Source organism: Sciurus vulgaris, assembly GCF_902686455.1.
Source record: "Sciurus vulgaris genome assembly, chromosome: 14".
Lineage (NCBI taxonomy): Eukaryota > Metazoa > Chordata > Mammalia > Rodentia > Sciuridae > Sciurus > Sciurus vulgaris.
This window is the reverse complement of record NC_136475.1, coordinates 68,257,643-68,278,678: the sequence shown is the minus strand read 5'-3', so window position 1 is coordinate 68,278,678 and position 21,036 is coordinate 68,257,643. Positions and strand designations below refer to the sequence as shown.

Here is a 21,036-nt window from a genome sequence, read left to right as displayed (position 1 = left end):
TTGGAAACTGAATCCCCAGTGCAACAGTGTTAGGATATTAGGATGCGGGGCCTAATAAGAGGCAGAGCCCTTATTAATAGTGACCTTTGTTATTGTGAGAGTGGTGAGTTATCGTGAGTGTAGTCTTCATAAATGTGAGCTCTGCTCCCTTTTGCTCTCCCCATCTCTTGCCCTCCGCCCCTCTGCTGTGGTTTGACACAGCATGAAGATCTTTGGCAGATGCTGGGGCCATGCTGTTAGACTTTTCATCTCCAAAACCATTAACCAAATACATTTCTTTACATTATATATTATCCAATCTCAGGTATTCTGTTATTGCTGCAGAAAATGGACTAAGATAACCATCTTTTTCAACAAGAATACGAGATGAAAATCAAAAAGAATCACCCTATAAACCTGTTTTGAAATGAGTGCAAAAAAGAAAAGAAAAAAAAAAAAAACCTTGCAAAAGAAATCATCCAAAGAAACAGAGGGTGAGTTCAGCAAGTTCTCTATAATATCAAAAAATTATAGGAGAGATGGGCTGGGGTTGTGGCTCAGTGGTAGAGCACTTGTCTAGCATGTGTGAGGCACTGGGTTCAATCTTCAGCATCACATAAAAATAAACAAATTTTTAAAAAGGTATTGTGTTTATTCACAACTAAAAATATTTTTTAAAAAAACAGCTTTATTAAAAAAATCATAGGAAATAAATGTAAATTAAAAATATTACAGAGAAGAAAACCATATATAAGCAACCAAAATACAAATAACCCTAATTTAAGACTTTCATTCATTGATTCGTTCAATGAGAAATGACTGAATACCCTTCTGTGTTTGTGCTTGGAGTGCTTTTAAATGCTGAGGATTTAGCAGCATCTAAGTTGGGCAACAACTCTTCCTTCAAGGAATTTACAACTGAGGGTAGGCAAGAGGAGAGAGGTGGAGAAAATAAAATGCAGTACGAATTTTGATAATCTTACAAGAAAAAAAAAAATGTGTGAAAAGGTATTGAATGACCAGTAAGGTTCTCTCTGACCACATTTTATCTGAAATCCATATAACATGAATCACTCAGGCCTGTAAATATCTGGGGAGATGTTCTAAGCACATACAGAAACCTTATACTTCAGATGTCTGACTTGTGATTTCTTATTTTACAATGGTGCAAAAGCCATATAGACTCAGTGGGAAATATACTTTCATCTTTTCCTGGGCTAGTGATAGGCTATGTGATACTCTCTCATGGTGGTAGGAAGTGACAGTCAGCTGCCACTCCCATTTAGCCACATGATCACAAGGGAAACAACTGTACTCTATACCAAACTGAGTTACTAAGCTGTGATATTTGGTAGATTAGATGTATTAAATGCACTTTCAACTTACCCTATTTCAACTTAGGATGGTTTTATCAGGATGTAACTCCATTCTAGCTGACAAAGCATCTGTATAGCCAAAGATTTAAAAAAAAAAAAAAAAAAAAAAAAAAAGATTATTGAAAAAAATAGGGGCCGGGGACAGAGCTCACAGTGTCCAAAAATATGTAATCAGTGTTTGTGAAAAAGAAATGAGCACAAGAAAAATATATATTTTAAAATAGGACAAAAAAATGCTTAAATTTGAAGATCAAATGTAATGCTCTCATGACAACTTGATATTTAAATGATCACCAATAGAGTATAAGAAAAATATATGTAACCAGTCCTGAGTCTGGGCTGGTCTTGCGCTTGTTTTGAGCAATAGCCTGTGGTGAAAGAGATGTTGTGTCAGCTCCAAGCTCAGGCTGAAGAGGGCTTGCCTACCTCCACTGCCCTCTTGCCACCCCATTCCCATACTGTGAACAATGTTGGGCAACCTGCAGGACCAGGGGATATTGCACAGCCAGGTCACTCCCATTGTCCCTGACAAGAGATAACCAACAACATGCAAGTAAGGTGACTGTACGCCAGCCAGGTTCCAGCTGACCCAGGTCCTGACCCATTCACCCACAATCAGTCAAGTCTGATCAGCAGAACCACCCCACAGACAGGTGGACTTGTCAGCAGTGACAAGTGATGTTTGTGTTCAGCCACTGTGTTCTGGAGTGATACGTTAGGCAACAAAATCTGAGTATATAAGTGTATTTCAAAAAATCGTTTTCTCACCTTTAAAGAACCAATTTAGAAAATAGTACATCTTTTGTAATGGAATGTTTACCTGAAATTCACATGTCAATTATCATTATCCCTCCATGGGAGTTAGGTACCAGGATAGCCAGTGGATACCCACACCCGTGGAGTTCAACTCCCTTAAAAAAAGTTGGGGTAGTATTTGCATGTAACATATGCAATCTTCCTGTATACTTTAAATCATCTCTAGATTACTTATAATGCCCAGTACAATGTAAATTCTATGTAAATGGTTGTTATACTATATTATCTAGGCATCAGCAACAAGAGAAAAAAGTCTGGACATGTTCAGTACAAGCACATTTTTTTTTCAAATATGTTTGATCCATGCATGGTTGAAGCCACAGAAGACATAGAGAGCTGATTTTATGTTTTAGTTTCTTTTTCTTCTGTTAAAGTGGAATTATAGTTATACTTTTTATTAAAGGTACAGAATACTTTTTATGAATACTTATATTGTAAAAACTGATACCCTTTTACCAAAATTCTACTGATTTATCTATCTTCATAACTGTATATATTTGTGAACAGATGTCAGGAACAAGTTTCACCAAGTGTTAATAATTGTTCTTTCTCAGTGGAAAGATTTAGTGTCATTTTTGAATGGTTCTTTGTAGTTTTCTATATTGCTTGGGTGTATCATAATGGATATGTGACAATGTTATAAAAGCCAGTTGAATCATTCTTTCAAAAAGAGCATGATATGCAGTTAGGAAGAGCTCAAAAAGAAAGGGGACATGTTCAAAGAACATGGAACAACGTGGGACCCTCGATTGGTTCCTCAACACCAAAATGGACATTTATGGACAAACTGCTGAAATTCAAATAAGGCCTTCAGAGTCATTTAGTATTGGATAAATGTTAATTAACCAATTTGATCATTGTATTGTGATTATGTAAGAGGCCAATAACAGGGGAAGTTGGATGAAGGGCAAAAGGAAACTTATGTACTATTTTTGCAACTCTGCCTAGAATTATTTCAAAATAGAAAAGAGCATGAAATTATATCAAATTGTGTAAGGAAAATGTTAGAATTTGCTCTGTTATTTTAAAATTGTAAACCCTATTATTCTTCATGAAACAGATGTGGGGAACAGTTTAAAAGTGACCAATAGTGAATGCATATAGTAAATAAAAATTGCTATTAGGTATATGATGTTTAAACATTTTAAAAAAATATTTATTTATCTTTGCAGTACCGGGGATCAAATCCAGCACCTCCAGCATGCTAGGTGAGCACTTTGCTGAAATACATCCCAGTTCCTGATTTCAATTTATAATTTTAGAGTGCCAGAGTATTCTGGGAAAGTGGTTTGTTGGTGTACAAGTTTGATGTCCTCAGAATCTTCTCATGTTTGTTATTCATATTTTGGTAATGTTTGGCCTTTCTAGGACCAAATCAATTTCTTATTCTGTACAAGCAGAAGTTTATATACTCCTTATTATTTTAGGTAATCAGAAGTATATTTATAGCTTGGTTGTAGGATTTTGTTAGCTTTGACCAAAGGAATAATAAGGGAATTAGAATACTGCATCACATCTGTAAGTTAGCAAAAAGGTGATAAATATATAATATGAATGAGGAAGTCATGCAAGCCTGAGATTTCTGATGCATTAGAGAAAGACTGATCCAATTTGAAGTGGTGCTTTCCTTAGATGAGCAGTACTCTGGTTTTTATCAATTATACTATTCTTTGCATCCATTTTGGTACCATGACTGAATGACATTTGTAACACACACCACATGCCGAAATACTCTCTAAATGTATAAATAAACAACTACGATGCATTCCAATTGTTTCATAAAGGAGCTATTTTTAGAAAAAGTAGAATAACTTCATCCCAGATTCATCATAGAGAAATTCCTAGATGGATGCTGACACAAATAGAAAGAAAATGAGAAAAACCTTGGAGATTTGGAAGTGACAAAATAAACCGCATTTCCCTTAGTTTGGAAAGAGTACTGATTTATTCTTATAAAAGAACAATAATTCACACCAAGAATATTAAATTTGTTTACAAAAGTTGGATCTGAGACTTCTAAAATACTACAGTCAAGTCAGATGTCAAGAATGTTAATTAGCAGAAGGAAGGGGAGGAGTGGACAGGAGGCAGGCCTCAGCACCAGCTCACTCTGTAAACAGCTGTGTGTCTCGAATTCCACAGCAAGTACACGGAGGCTTTCTTTGAACCCAAGAGATAATAAATGATAAAGCATCTAGCAAAGAAAATATGAAAAAGTGCTATTCAAAAACTGTTAATTGAACAAATGCCCTCTGCTTGTAAAGGGCCAAAATTTGGGCTTTGATGTGTATTTACTGTTTAAATTTTCTTTCTGCTTTTCTCATTGTGCTCATTTTTTGTTTTGGTTAGTTTGTATCCTCTGTTAAGATGATGTCTACCAAGTGAGTACAAAATGCAGAGACAGTTTTAAAGTCCCTTGATACTCTACGGTTTAACCATCAACTTATTAGCCCATGCACAAAACAGAGAAGAAAGATACACTCATATTAAAACCAACAAACAGGCTTGCCAGATACAGCGGTGTGTACCTATAATCCCAGCTACTTGGAAGGCTGAGGCAGGAGGATTGCAAGTTCAAGGCCAGCCTCAGCAAGTTAGCAAGACCCTGCCTCAAAATAAAAATTAAAAAGGGCTGTATATGTAGCTCAGGAGTAGAGCTCCCCTGGGTTCAATCTCCAATACTGGAAAACAACAACAAAAAAACACTAACAGGCTTTTAATTCTCCATGCTCTCATATCCTTAACGATTTAGATATAATTGTACAAACGAATGTACATAACTTTGACAACTAATTTGTTACTTTATCTTTTTTTTCCTTTTAGTTCCAGAGTTTAACCAAACAAATCTCTTCTTTTGTGCAATGGCACCCTAAATTCAAGAGAATAGGTATTGGCAGTCAAGTCTCATGATATATCCTCCATCTTTCTTTTGTTCATCAATGTCATGGTGAGCTTGGAAGTTGAAGGTTCATTTTTCACTACTCAATCCATTTAAAACTAACCCCAGATAAAGTTAAAATGCTACACAAATCAAGCAGAATTATATATATATATATGTAAAAACTATAATATATAACATATAATATATATATATTAGTTGTAGATGAATACAATATCTTTATTTATTTATTTTTATGTGGTGCTGAGGCTCGAACCCAGTGCCTCACATGTCCTAGGCAAGCACTCTACCAGTGAACTCCAACCCCAGTCCTGAGCAGAGTTGTTTCAAATATTAATTTTGTATGTACACCATAAGAATTCTAAGTCAGTTTTGCCTAAGGAGTAAAAAGAAACACAGCAAAACATTATATTTTCAGAAAATGTGCCTGGAAATGAGTGCTCGTGTTACTAAGAACTTTGATTAAAGATAAACAAAATTCTCTAGAATAATAATAATAATTGCTAAAAGAGGACAAAATCTCCCCCACCAATGAAATTATTCACATATTCATTAAGCAAAAATTTAGTGAAAGCCTTGAGCCCAGAATCTAAGATACAGCCATGAATCAATCCCTTTGCTCTTCTTCCCGTCTTCAAAATTTCTCCCACGACCTATGTACTCACTAGAATCGCAAATGGTTTAATGAATTGGGCAAGCAGTAAGGTCAAAGCCAACTCTGATACATTTTTGACATTTGCTGATAAAGATACATTGGGTGTTGGTGTTTTTCTTTCAACCTAGGAATGTTCCACCCATCCTGGTGAGGAAGGAACACTGGGTTCAGAGAACCCTGAGTCACTGTTCACTCTGCAGATGTTGGTGGAGAGGAGGAATTGATGCAAAGTGGACTTGAGACAGCAGAAAAGACCTGGAGTTCTGCTTTGCCTTCTATTCCAAAGCCAAGCATTGGATTTTCAAGGCCAAATTTTGTTGTTGTTGTTTTGTTTTTTCAAATCTCATTTGCAGTGTGCAGCCGAAGTACAAAGCTCAGGATCTGCCTCAAGGATCAGCAGTACTTTGGCGTCTGAGACAACTGTGCCACCTGGCCCTGCTCAGATGCCATCCCTCCTCTCAGGAGAGCCAAGCCCAATACCAGGCCAGCTGAAGAACCAGTTATTTGTGCACAGAGTTTAAAATGGGGATCAGAAATGGCACATTTGTTGAGAGGCAGGATGACTGCATGATCTATCATCCAAAAGGGACACTTTCCAAAGAGGGCACCGTTAATAATCATGCCAGGCTAACAGCCATAAGTGAAGCCTACCCAGGGACAAACTGGGACACATGGCCATGCTAGTGGGAGGAGACCTGCTCAGGATGTCTGCATTTTCTCTTCAGTAGGTTTGCAATTACGGCACACTCAAAACATTTATAGCTTCCCCAGGCTCCACCTTCAGGGTTACACTGCCTGGAAGTGATTTTGAGGGTGTATTTTGGGGCAAAACAGACTTGTTCAAGAAAATGTCCTTACGAACGTGTAGCAGTGACTACCGAAGTCACATTCCCACTTGCCTTTCCCATGTGGTTAGAGAAGATTCTAGAATTAGAAAAGGAACCCCCCCCCACCCCCAAATGAAAGACCTGCTCTAACGGCTTAATTTTGCCCTTCAAAAAGCAAGCATACAGAGCGGCCAGTGGGATCTTTAAAAGTGTTCCCCATCAATCCTCTACCTCTCTTTCATTCTGTCTGTCAGGCTATCTTATTTCACTTTTGGAAAAGTTATTTTAATCTCCAGCTTAGAAACTGATAATAGTTTGTCAATATGAAGGAAGTCCATTATGTGGGAATCTCACATCACCTTTGCCAGAGCACGGTGTACTGTCCAGCAGCCATTATTTTATGCTTCCTGTCTTTCTTTATTTGAAATACCTTTGATGTGTCCTCTCAAACAAAAATGGAGTTGGTGCACAGCTCAGAGAGGAACGCCTGAACGGCTACAGGAAGAGATGGGACTGGGGAGCTGGGTGGGGGCGGGGCGGAGGGGTGTAAATAAAATAAAGGCCTGGGCAGAGCTACAAGAATATTTAGCATTCCTGGCTTCCCACAAAGGGTAGGTCAAGGAGAGGGAACAAGCAGTTGGGAAGCACAGCACACCACAGCTATTCTTTTTCAGGCCTAACCCAGTCCACTGTAGCACATAAATGTCCCCAGTGGGAAGACCTTGAGTTTATTCTACCGTGTGGCTAATGCTCGGTAATCACACACGATGCCTGTCCATCTGCAGGATGGGGTCAAACTGTGGCAAAGATGCAGCTGCTGATTTTGGCTGTGTGTTAAATCCACTTTTGCTCAGCAGTCGTCAAAGTCATATTCAGAACACCCTGTTCAAGGGATGGAGCACTTAGAAGTCGGGTTCCCCTGGCCCCAGTCAAAACAAAGTCCACTTCTTTATGGTGTGCCACAGTCAGTCTGCTTCAGGAACCTGATGTCAGCTTTTGGGATGGAGATTCTGGAAGAGGAACCATGCTCGCTGTTACTTGCGTGGGTAGTGAATTGAAGATGTGCTTCTCTGAAACTCAGGAAGGGAACACACCTCATCATTAGTAACAGAACCAACCACACACTCCTCGAGACAAAAACGGTCATTCAGCCTGGGTTTAAAAGACATTGGGTCTGACAGGTTTTCCTTCTTCTATCATTCTGGTCTTTTTGGGTTAAATCAGTCTCTGCTACAGCACCTATAAAATGCTATATTGAGACTATTTCACTAGGTTTCCCGCAGTGGGAATTTCCAGCTACTGGAAATACCCCACGCCTGTGTAAGCTCATTTGTTTTTCTTAATTTGAGTCTCTGGTTATAGAACAAATAGAAGAACCTACTTGTTGCTGAATGCTAATCCCTTCAAGTGTTTGACCAGAAGTACTCACAAAAAATGGGACAAGATGATGGGCAGATGTCACACAAACATCCTCTGAGCCACTGAATGAGCGAGTTTGGGGTGATATAACTGAAAAAGTGCCTCCTGTGATAGGATCCTAGACCAGGAAAATCTTCATGTCCCCTTAACAGCTGTCCCCACCGCCCACATTAGAGATTTGAGCACTGTGTTAAGTTCTACATTTAGTAAAAACTACTTTAGTTTATAAATTTTTATTTTATTCAAATGAACAGACTTGCTATAGTGACCACACATCTTGGATTTTCTGAGACAACCCTAATATCAAATATCTAATTGATCATCACTATAAGTATGCTAGAACCATGTTCCCTCCATTTTGGGTTCAGAACACACAGTGGCAGAAATCCTGAAACATCTGTGTATTTTATAGGCAGAACAGGGGAGTAGAAGAGAAAGCAGGAGTGGACATTGAGCATCTACTTTGGGACAGGCAACATGCCAGGAATGTGCAAGGTTAATATGCTTAGTTCACAGAGTGGTTGGCATTACCCTAATTTTATAAATGAGAAAACTGCCACTCAGAGAGCTTTGGCAACCTGCCCCAAGTGCCAGCATTAGTTGGTATGATACAGAAAAATAAGACCAAAGGAGATGATAACTAGGTAGGTACATAGATTGCAGAATTGGCTCACACAATTACGGAGGTTGGCAAAGCCCCAGATCTATAGGCTGGGTTGGCAACCTGGAGACAGGAGAGACGATGGCAGAGTTGTAGTCCAGAGGCCAGCAGGCTTGAAACCCAGGAAAAAAGGGTGCTGTAGGTGTTTCAGTTGAAGTCCAAAGATGGGGAAAAGCTGATGTTTTGGTGAGAAAACCATTGGGCAAGGAGAGTCTGCTCTTACATGAGAAAGGACCAGCCTGCTTGTTCTCTTCAGAACTTCAGCTCATGGATGGGGTTCCCCTATATTATGGAGGGCAATCTGCTTTACTCAGTCACCCATTTAAATATTAAGTCTTACCCGAAAATATCCAGGATAATGTTTGACCAATTACCTGTGACCCAGCCACAAGTTGACACAGGCACCATTACAGAGCCTGGCCACGAAGAAATTAAATCAAGTTTCAAATCAAGCTCTGTGTCACTCCAAAATCTGTGTTCTTTTTACTGTTGTATAAGTTACTGATCTTTTTTTCCCCAGGAAACACAATCATTCTTAAAAATATGAGATTTATAAACCTAAAAACTTTAGATAATGATGAGAAATAATGTATTACATTATGACAAATGATCAATCATATTAAACAGAAAATTTCCCCATCTGCTGCAAAATGTGGACCACGTGTACTCCCAAGTTTTGTTCCCAGGCCAGTCAATTTCTTTTTCGCATTCTGTCTTAAAGGGGATTCCAAATGCAATGCAGACAGGCGTGTCTCTCAACCCCACATGGAGGCCGTAATTCAAAGGAGTCAAGACCCTCCAGTAAAGACCCTGGCTCTGCTCAGGAGGCCCAGCCATCTGTCAATGCCTGGTGACAGCAGAGATGAAGACGGTGCTGAGGATCACCCATCGACAGCTAGCAAGGGCCATGAGGCTTTACAATTACTGCTGGCCCCACATTAACTTCCATTCCATAAACATTTATTGGGTACCTGCTACATACAAAGCCCAATGTTGAAACGAGCTTGGACTAAAGGAGAACAAAGACCCAGTTACTCTGCTCCACATGCTTATAATGGAAGGGAATAAGAAACACAACTATATAAGAAAAATGCCAGATTCTGGATGTAAGCAATATACCCCGTGCTTCCAAGGGCAGCCATATCCCTGGGCCTAACAGCTTGAACGGTGGAGGTGGTATTTCACATAGGCCTTGAAGTATGTGTAGGAGTCCAATAGACAGAGGTGGGAAGGGTGAAACAGGAGCAAACGCAAGGAGGAAAGGATTTCTCTAAATAACAGTGAGTCATTAAACTTGTCTGGATTGCAGAATATGTGAGAGGGAGTAGTAGGAATAAGACTTATTTCCTTGGCTTGCACTTCACCCTGAACTTCAATCACATGTAAGATTCATCACTTTTGGCTTGTCCTCCTGAGCAGGACCAGACTCCCCCAGTCAATGGGCAGCACTTGCCCGGAGGTCAGGTGGCCAGCCGAGCGGCTGTCCTGTGTGTGTGCTTACTCACTCAGAAACTCGGCCTGCATGGTAAGAACAAGCCTGCTGGTCTGGGGGGTTGGCCTGACCCTCTTCCTGACCTCTAGGTTTCTCTGTCCTTCTATGTGGTCTGGCCCAACTGGCCTGAGGTACAGACCCTCAGAGTCTGGGTCAGCTCTGCTTGCAGCTAGAGGACACAGAAGAAGCACCTCTTACAAGTCACTGATTCTCTCAAGTCCCTGACACTCCTAAGGTGGACAGCTAGCATTTCTTTCCATCTGGTTCTAGGCAATGGCTAAGGCTGGAGGCGACCTGTCAATTGCCTAAGCTGTAAGATGTTTGCCTTTGGAATGTGGTTTGAGTGTCAGTCTGGAGGTTTAAAACCAGACAGAACAAAACAAGACAAATTCTATTTTGCTGCCTATTAAATTGTTGATTTCTAGTGATTTGTTTTCTAAAAACATGTTAGACAGTTACCCATAGGTCAAATCCTGTGAATGTGAGAAAAACTTCCTTTAGCTCATCCCTCACTTCCCTGGTGGAAGCATCTGGTTCTAAATTGCACGCTAGCTTCTCAGGTGCTGCAGAACCTGAGGGTTGTTAGAAATGCAGATGCTGGGGCTTATCTCTGACCAGGTGAATCAAGCCCCAGGCTGTGGGGTTTTCATCTCCTTAGGCAATTATTATGCACGGCTAGATGGAGAAGTACTTCCTGGGGTAAAAGCTTTATGGTATTCTGGCATCCATGTTCTTTATACATTGCATCCCAGAATTTCAAGAGTTAAGAGGGACCTTGGAAATCAACCAGTCTAGCACTTTCCAGACTCTTGGTAGGGAAGCTGGGCTAGGAGCTGGGCTAGAGTACATGAGGGAGTCATCTGTTCTTGGAGTGTGAGTTAGCATCTCAGTGCCTAAAGAACACAACATGGAAAATGCTGATTTAGTTCAGCCCTGCCCAAGAACATGTGTCTTTGGACTTTCAACCCTGTTGCTCCTGCTGCCTGCCCACTCTGCTTCTCAAGAATCCCTACCACCCCAGCCTAGGATAAGGATGATGTGTGCTAACAGACAAGACCCTCATGAAGTGAGAAATGTGGGAAGTGATGTATGCAGTGGGCCAGGTGCTTGGCCTTTTACTAGGTGTTTCTTTGAGGCCATACCATTCTAGAGTTATCTCAGAACAATGAATAATGGCCAGCTTCTCCCTCTTCCCTTTAAGAAATTCCAAATGGTAGGAATTGGAAACAAAGAATCCTCTCCTCCCACCCTGACTTGAGCACCAGAGTCCTGCTGGATTCCGAAGAGCCAATGCCAGGGAGTGTCCAGGCTGAGTTCCCACCAATGCTCAACCAAGAGCAGACACCCTTAGCAGCGTGGAGAATGGACAGCAGAGCATGGAGCAGAAGAGTGTAGAGCAAGAAGCCGGGAGGGTGAGTGCACAGCATGAGGTCGCTTGTGCCCCTCTCAGGCCCAGAGCTCTGACTGCACGTGACCCACCTGGCACCTAACACTCGTGGCATCAATAAATGGACACTTTAATGATGCGAAGACTGCGTTTTCTGCTTTATACCCCTAGGAACTCTAGCCCGGTGCCTTGTTTGTATGAATTGACCAATTATTGTCTAAATAATGGACTAAACATAAAATATAGGGAAACTAGAGAAACTATTCTCTACCTCACGCTCCTAGGTAAATCCCCCTCTATTCTAGAAGCAAAGCTCTCTTCTGTTTGGTCTGACCCAGTGTTACTCAGTTCATCAATGAGGGACAGAACTGTTCCATGACCGCCCCTCTTCAACCCACTCTTAATCCCTTTACTTTCAGATCTTTGCCCAGAAATGACCAGGTGCTGGGTCCCCAGGTCCAAAATTTTTGTAGCAAGAAAAGCCATTCTAACCTGAAATTTTTAATAGCAAATAAAGCGATCCAGGCTCCAAATGAGCCAGGCAAGGCCACCGCACATAGAGCTGTGACTATCACAATAGGTGATTGTTTAAAGTGTTTTAATGAGTCTCAAAACTTCCTACATAAGATCAGCCTCCACTCAGTCCTCTTGACAGGCTCCAGTAAATAACACAAGTTGACAGGAATAAAACAGCTTGCTCAGAAGCAATTGAGTGGAATTAGAATGAACAGACAAGAAAGAAAAATTGGCACTTGGGTCACAAGGAACTTTTTGTTAGGAACACTCTGGGGGTTTCAGTGGGATGTGGTCCCGCTGACTAATCACCAGTATAGAAAGTTTACAGTCTCTCCACCATGCCAACATCTTTAATAACTTGAAAAGCACAAGAGGTGGCTGTTAATTTCAAAGACAGTTATATGAAGCTTTTATTGAGTGTGGTGTAGAGTATATAGTTAGCAGCCTGCAAGATAATGAACTCTTTAAATAGGGCTTTCAGAAAACAGTTTTATTTTTGCTTGAGCCAAAAGAACAGAATTTTTTTTTCTGTTATTTCAGGGCATAAAACTGTGTATGAAGTAGGATCTTTATATTTCACACAAGATGGGCCATCTCCTTCACTGAGGGCATCTGCTGTGCCGTGGAGCCATAGCTACTTAGACGGCCTGGACTTTGGTATTGTCATGATGTTCCTTTCCCAGAAAGAGAGCAGATGGGCAATGAAGGGGTGACCTGTGGTGGGCACCATTACCAGCTCCCCTGTGGACACTGGCTCTGGGCCTTCTCTGTCCACCCTGAGCTGACAACACTAAGAAGAGGTGGGACTCCTTAAGCCTGGTAATGTCACAATGTGAAGAAAACAGAGATCCCACCAGTGAGTTCTTCAAATTAGAGAGAAATGATCCACAGAAAGAGCAGAAAGTGGAATTTCACATGCTCCCTAAGAGAGGGTTGGGGGTCAGAGGCCATGTGGAAGGAACAAAATGGGTACAGCTTGCCTTCCCTGTCTAGAACTAGACCATGGCCTGCTCTTACCCCTTGATGCTACATGTTGGGAATGGATGAAATGACAGCTGATGGGCTGTGAGTCACAGTGACAGGGAGGTGGACCTCCCTTCCCCTAGGCAGCCATTCATGACCGTGACCCAGGCAGTACACTGTGCCTTTGTCCTCCTCCTCCTTCTCCCTCCCCATCTCTGCTCTGTATGTGTGTGTGGAGGGACTGAAACAGAGAAAATTGCCTGGCTCACCTTGTGGATTATCGATCACTTATTTTATCATGGTTGTATCCAGTATTCATTAAGCACTGTGCAAAGAGCTGGGGATGGGAACGTGAGCAAGCCAGAAACCACCCTGTCCCCAGACACAACATTCAGTGGGTGCATCCCTGTTGGGGGGCCATTTTCACCCTTGACTCTGTAGAAGTTTGCTATGACTTGGAATAGTTGCTTCTGCCTGGAAACTCCTTGAGCTTCCAGGACTCAGTGGGACCAAATGCTATTGGCCAACTGGGTGAAGGCACAAAACACAATGTATCAGGAAACAGGCCTTCTCCAGCCAGTCCTGGGGAGGAGGGGTAAGAGCACGGTGTAAACAAAGACATTAGTTAAAGGAAAATGAGTTATTTTGTGCCTCAGCACTGGCAACAGTCTTCCTCATTACTTTGTTCAGTCTTGTTGGCAACATGTATTCACTCTGAAGTGTTTTTTTGTTGTTGTTGTTGTTGTTTGTTTGTTTTTGTTTCTTGGGTTTTTTTGGGGGGGAGGGGGTTGGACACATTTCTGCCCTTTACACACTGTGGGAGGTTTAGCAGTTTTCTAGGATGGACCCTGCAAAGCCCATGGAGCTTTTCCTTTCCCTAGGTGGGAGAGTTGGACAACCCAGAAAACCCCTTTTGAGATCTGAGTTCTGGACAAACTCTCACAGCCTCACCCATCTAGCCACTGGGTACTTGCTGGGAGCCGAGTCTGATCTGTGGGAGTCTGGAATGCGTAGGAAGGCCATTTGCCATTCAGATTGGGTGGAAGATGCTCTCAGCCTCCTGCTGGCCTGGGCTACGTGAAGAACCCAGAGAGGAACAGCGCTCAAAGAAGAGGGATGGAATTCCTTTAAGGATGTCAGAAACCCAAATGACCTCTGGATGGTAGATTTACTCTTTCAAGGTCTTAACAAAGGAAGATTTTTAATGCATTTTGAAGTTTTTGTACTCTGATTTACAGTGATTCCCAGTCCTAGTGGTGCCTGAGAAATATTTGGGGGATGTGATTGAATAGTTCCCTACTTCCCATTCTCCACCCCTATGAGAGTCACCAGTGAGGCCCAGCAATTCTTAGCAGTGTCACTACAAATGAATGACAGTGATGCTGTCATTTAGGGGCTGCCTATGGATTAGTGACATCAAAAGGACCTAAACCTGGAATGTTCCGGAGAAATACCTGTCTTTCTAACCCTGGTGTTTGGTATAGCAGGGAGCAGACATGCTGATTCTGGAAGCTTCCAGTCAGAATCAAACACCCCTCTGTTAAGTTGCCAGCATGCTAACACATTCTCAGCTGGGTCAGTGTGCTTCCAGTATCCCCACCTTTGGGACATAGTCAGTGAAAGGAGAAGTATAAGAAATACCATCTTTGGAGAATGGCTACTGAGTTCCCTGGAGATGCTTTGAAGGTCTAGCCTAGCAGCTGAGCTGAGGGAAGTAGGTATTTCTGAATTCACCTTAAATCCCCATAAAGCCACATCACTTTGCCTTCACGTCAGACCCATTTCACCTGTCTGGCCCTCGTCAGGTGTCTTAGTCTATATTCTGTTGCTATAACAGAACACCCAAGGCTGGGTAATTTATGAAGGAAAGAGGGTTGTTTTGGCTTACCATTTTAGAAAACAAAGAGCACAGCTCCAGCATCTGCTTGGCTTCCAATGGGGAGGGGTGGCGGGGCAGGGGTTACTTTGCTCCATGCATGGTAGAGAAGAGGAGGAGCGTGTAGGCATGTGCAGAATGGAAGGATCACATGGTGAAAGAGGAGACAAGAGGGTGAACCGGCAACTGTGGAGGAGAGGAACATGCAAGAGATGAAATGAGAAAGCTGAGGAAGCCCAACATGCCTTATCACAACCTGCTCTGGAGAACCCCGCCCCCCATGAGGGAAGAACTCATTCCCACAAGAAAGACATGAATCCATCCTAATGAAATCACCTCTTAATGGACCATCTGAAAGAAGCGCACGGAGCCACACTCCAAAGCAAATCACTGGGAGAAGTCGCATTTTATTTTAAAAATGCACACACATATAGGGCCGGGAAGAGGCTGATTGGTTGAAACAGGGTGAGAGTTGATTGGGAGAGCCTTGTTGCTGGGGTTTGGGGCGATGGTTGATTGGGTGAGCCTTGTTGCTAGGGGTCTGGGCGGGGTGTCAAACACCAATTGGGTGCGAGTACATGCCGTCGGAAGAAGTTATGAGGAGTAGAATCAGGAAGAGAAGCTCGGCCAGCCTCACGTTGGCACCTAAGGGGGTGGGGGTGACCTGATACCATCGCCTTTCAACACTATGACATTGGGGAACAAGTTTCAATAGGAGTATTAGAGGAGAGAAGCCACATCCAAACCAGAACATCTGCAGTGCCTGTGCTTACAGCCCAAGGCTTCTGGGCACCCCCACACTCACGCACACACTAGTGTGAAGAAGTCTGCATGGAGCCAGTCTCTGGGTTGGAAAGCACCCCCTGCCTCAAGGAGGCTGGAGGCTTCTATGCCCATTTCTGGAGCTTCTACATCATCTCGCTTAGAGGCTTTGACTACAGATCCTCTGGGCAAGGCAAAGGATCCTTTCCTGCGAGAAGCCCACATTATCTACAGGGAAAGAAAGAGGATCTGAGCTGGTGCCAGGAGTTTGCTGTTTTTAAGAGCAAAACAAAGCCCAGTGACCATTCAGCAATGCTTTCCTGGCCAGCACAGGCTGCGGGTGTGTGGAATGGAAAGGTTACTACCTATATACCTCACCACCTGGGTGGCTCAGGCTCAGGCCTGGGATCTGCCTTGGACTCTGCGAAGATGGCTCTGCAGTTAGGTACTCAGACAGCTGGGGACAGTGCTGGGTCGGGCTATCAACAACTATTCACTGAGCCTCTGCCCTCAACGGGCACTCTTCTGAACTTTTTGTCTTGCAAATTAACCTTAAAAATAGCCAGGGACAGATGAGTTATACTGTGGCCCTGTGACTAACCACAATGGCGTTTTCCCCAGTTACCATCTCTGCTGCTTATTGAACATGACACAATGAGTCTGGTTATAGAATTTTCTGGGGTATTCTGAAGATGCCTGGTTTGACATACCTTCCTGCCACCCTCTCTTTCTGTGAAGTTCTGTCTTGAAGGTGGCTGCTCATCATGATTGCTTGTCACCACTGGACTTAGGTTGTGGGTACAAGAAGTTAATCCTAGCAGATGTGGTCTGGCTAAGCAACAGCCCCTTTTCTTCTGAACCTAAGCAATAGTTGTAGGGAAGCTTGAGCCAGAGGGCTCATCTGGCCCCTGATAACCATACGGGAGCCCTGAGATTCAGGGTAGCGTCATTGATCATGTTCTTTATGTTCTCAACACGTCCAAGCTGAGCAAAGGCTTTGAATGGAAAAACCCCAAGGTTGCTTGCTCCTGGCCAGGACTGGGGAGGAAATGATTCTTCTTCTCTTGTGCTGGCAAGGGGGCCTTGCCCAACCCCCTGTGCAGCAGTATCAGTCAGAGAAACATTCTCAGCAGGGGCCTCCTCTTGCTCCCTTCTTCAGATCTCTCCTCCCAAAGCTCCAGACTGGAGCTGGGGGTGGAGGCATGGCTCAAACCATCCAAATACCTGCCACCAAGTCTGAGTCAGGGCTTCCAACCCTCCCCAGGGAAACAGGAGTGGAATTTTAGGCTTCATTTCTTTTTCTCATTCCTTCATCTACAAATATTTATTGAGCTGCTACTGGGTATCAGGCGATCCCCATGGAACCCAGCTGATGATCTTCCAATTGAGATACTGAATACTCAGTATAGAGGAAGTACTATCTAGATGAGGCCAGGCAGGTCCAGTCAGGCTCTGGGACCATCAGAAGGCCGGGCAAAGGTGGAGGTAGACTTTCTCAGTGCAGGTGTTTAGCCACATCCAGGAAGCCTGCGCGTGGCAGTGGGTCTGGAGAGAAACTTAACACAGGGCTCCCGGAGTCTGTGGTCATAGCACCCCGAAGCCTGGTCTGCAGCCTTCCTGAGAGCTCCCCACATGTCTAGCCTGCCCAAGGGCCCAGTTCTTCAGGATTTGAAGAACTGGTACCAGATTCAAAACAGACATTTTTTCTTGGCCAAGGCAAAATAGGAGATCCAAATGCTTAGAATGTTGGAGTTTATTCTTTGAGGTTAGTAGGGAGATCATAGGAACCCTAACATTAGGGCCTTGCCCTAGATGTTATTTTGTCTGTGGACATACTGTGGGTATTCTTCCCATAAACACAGGGTGAGCTCAGGGACAAGACCCCACAGCAAGGTTCCTGCTGTTCCTCACTCAGAGCAAGACCCTCCCAGCCCCAAGATGGAACTTTCCATCACAGCACACTTGTCTCTCTCTAGGTTAAAGGAAAACGACAGTAAATGAGGCCTTTTGGGTTTCTTAAATATCCCTCTTCCCTTTTCATAGACTCTCATAGAGAAGATTTTTCTTACAGAAAAGACTTTCAAAAGAAAAAGCGTATTTGTAAGGTTGATTAGACATGAACTCACACCGTTAAATCATCCAATACTCAACAGTCAGGCACCACATAGCTGAAGCAAAAAGGGCTTGACCTGATTATGACATTCAAGTGATAAATCATTCTGATCAGGAAAGGATGTAAGAGGAGCAGCTGAAAGTCTGTCTCCACAGCCGCATGGCTTGGATCTCTGGAAAAGAGGATATTGGTGTAGACAGCAATTCATAGGCCCTGATTAGTCCACTTAATAGTGACTGAGATTTCCCAGTAGACACAGCACAATAAAGTCAATAAATATTGGACTGATCTTTTTTTTTTTTAAAAGATCTTTTCAGAGAAAAGTTGCATAAGAGAAGATTGGCATGCTGGCTTGAAGATAAATGTCTACAAATACTGCACTCTGACGTCCAGGGAGGAACCTCGTTCACAGCATCACAGGAAGCAAATTACTCCAGTCTTAAATAAGATCCCTTTGACAGGCAGCAGCAAATCAGTACAAATTAAAGCAAATGCATTCTTGGCTGAGAGGGTTTTCTTTTTTCTGTCTGAAAAACACCACTAGCCAGGCTTCCACTAGCTATCTCCTAGACTGGGGCCTCTGGCTTACATGGTGGTTGAGTCAATTTGGTGGAAGTTCAAACCCCTAAACCAATTCCTTCGTTTAAGTCCCTGGGTGCTTGTCTTATGTTTCTAGGCAGGCAATTGAAATTGGGCCATGGTTTTTCTTTTGCACTTTTTGACCAGTAAACGTAAATGCAGGATCAGTAAAACACCGTGTCCACAGATTGTGTGGCAGCAAGGCTAGGGGAAACTGGTGTTAGGGTATGGGGAACAAGAGTGGCCACAGACCCCATCGTCCTGGGGCAGTTCTGGTTTATGCCTAGTGCTCTCAGGTGCCATCCAGCTTACATCTGCCCTTTCCAAAGTTTCCCAGTTCAGATGGTGAATGACAGGCGCTCCAAGAGAGCTTATTTCCCAAACCTTGGACTCATTCGAAGGAATGGATGTACAAGGAACCTTTTGTTTTAGATAAAGAGTCTGCTTCAGCAGGTGGGGTTGAGCCTAGAAAGAGAGGAAAGGAGCCCGGGCTGGATTTTCTCTCTGCAGAGCCACAGACTTTGCCCTAGAATGAGAGAGTCTAAGGCTGCAGGGATTCTACTCATAAGGGCCGCTGTGAATGAGAAGGGCACCTCTCGCTTCACAGCTGAACACAGAGGCAACTTCCAATGGAGACCAAAGAGGCCCAAGCGCTCAGGAACTGGAAGGAAGTTTCCTTCACAGCTCTCCAACTCCATTGCTCTTGGAACTCAAGGAATGAATGCACCCATCTGCTCCTGAGCACACTCGAGACAGCCCCAGAGGACTCCCAGAATACCTGGGGAGGCTTTGACAGCACTGCCGGGTACCTACAGCTCTGCAGACAAGGGCCAAGAACCATTGAAATGTGTTCGTGTTAGCACGCCTCACCCACAGCATGGAACCCCCGAGGCCTGAGAACGCTGAGCTTACAAATGAACTAGGAACTTTGGGAAGACCTGGCTCAAACATGGCGATTGACTTCCAGACCAGAGTCCACCCACTTCTGGACAGCTCACACTCTGTGATATGCCCTCCCTCCATAAAGCCTCCTTTGGGACATTCTTTCGCCTACCAGATTGAAGCTCCTCTTGGGCAAGGACTTCTGTTTTGCTTCCCTCACATGGTATAATCTTGCTTGGTTTAGGGGGTGCTCAGGCAATGTTGGTTGGATGAATAATGAATGAATGAATGATAATGAGATGCGGTGCATTTGATTCTCTAGCTTGACAGCAGCTAGCTGAACTTCAAGGCTAAAGTTTTCAAGGAAATGGTCTAATTCATAAAACACTCTGGCATTTCATGTCCCCCTTTAGTCTAGGAAATACTGATGCTTTCAGTACTTTAGGGTCTTGCTAATAACTAGAACCAAAAGTCCCTTAAAAGCTTATTTTTAATTGACATAATAAATTGTGCATATTTGTGGGGCACTGTGTGATATTTCAACACACGTATACAAAATGTGATCAAATCAGGGTATTAACTTGTCCAGCGCCTCAAATGTTTATCCTTTCTTTGTGTTGGGAGCATCCGAAATCCTTTTTTGTAGTTATTTTGAAACATACAATAAATCATTGTTAACTACACTCACTCTACTGTGCTATAGAGCACTAGTTAGCCAGGCACAGTGGTGTACACAGGCAATCCCGGCTACTCCAGAGGTTAAGGCAGGAGGATCTCAAGTTTGAGGCCAGCCTCAGTAACTTAGTGAGACCTGTGTAAAAATAAAAAATAAAAAGGACTGGAGAGGTGGCGCAACCCTGGGTTCAATCCTCAGTACAAAAAAAAAAAAAAAGGAAAAGAAAACTAGAACTTTCTCTTCCTATCTAACTGTATTTTTGTACCCCAAAACCAACCTCTCTCTACCTGCCAGCCTCTCCCTTTCCCAGCCTCTGATAACCACCATTTACCATTTATGATCTACTTCTATGAGATCAGTGTATAGCTTCCACATACGAGTGAGAACACGAGGTATTTGTCTTTCTGTCCTTGGCTTACTTTACTTAACATAGCATCCTCCAGGCAGGCTCCTCAAAGACCTAATAATAAAACTACTTTATGATCCAGCAACCCCACTACTGGGTAAATATCCAAAGGAAAGAAATCAGTAGATTGAAGAGATCTGCATTCCCACGTTTATTGCACATAACCAAAATATTGAATCAGCCTAGGTGTTCATTAGTAGATAAATGGATAAGAAAGTGGGTCACATATACACAGGGATATTGGCTGAATATTATCCAGCCATTAAAAAGAATGAAACCTTGTCATTGTGGGAAGGCTCCTTTGAACTCTATATTTCCTCAGGTAGAATCCCTTTATCATTCGATGTAGGTGTGAGATGGTAAGATGCCTGAGAGAGTGTTTAACTTACTGGAAGGCTTTAGACTTAGGCTGAATGGCTGGTTTGGAGGCCCAAGACTACATTCTTCTATAAGGGACCTCTTGGCCAGAAAGTAAGGGATACCAGTCCTCAGTCACCATGTTGGTCTGCTTGGTTTCCAAAGGAGATGGACATGCATCTCCCTAATTTAACCACATGTTCCTGGCATAGATGGTGTTTATCTTCAGAAGATGATTTGTGCTCCTCATCCTCCTCATCCGCATACCTTTCTATATTAAATATCTACATCAATTTCAAACCCACTGGGCCTCAAAATGGACTGAGTGGTGTTAAAACAATCTCGTTTCCCTTTCTAGGAGCTGCTAATATTTGGGAATTTAATCACAAAGATCC

General features: G+C 43.0%; 1 long non-coding RNA gene across 1 annotated transcript; it reads left to right on the top strand.

The window, feature by feature from the left end:
* The first annotated feature begins 342 nt into the window (after nucleotides 1–342).
* Nucleotides 343–7,037, top strand: LOC306644321. The gene is made up of 3 exons (XR_013759281.1): nucleotides 343–473; nucleotides 3,344–3,379; nucleotides 5,854–7,037. It is a non-coding gene; the product is annotated as an uncharacterized lncRNA (long non-coding RNA).
* The last annotated feature ends 13,999 nt before the right edge of the window (nucleotides 7,038–21,036 follow it).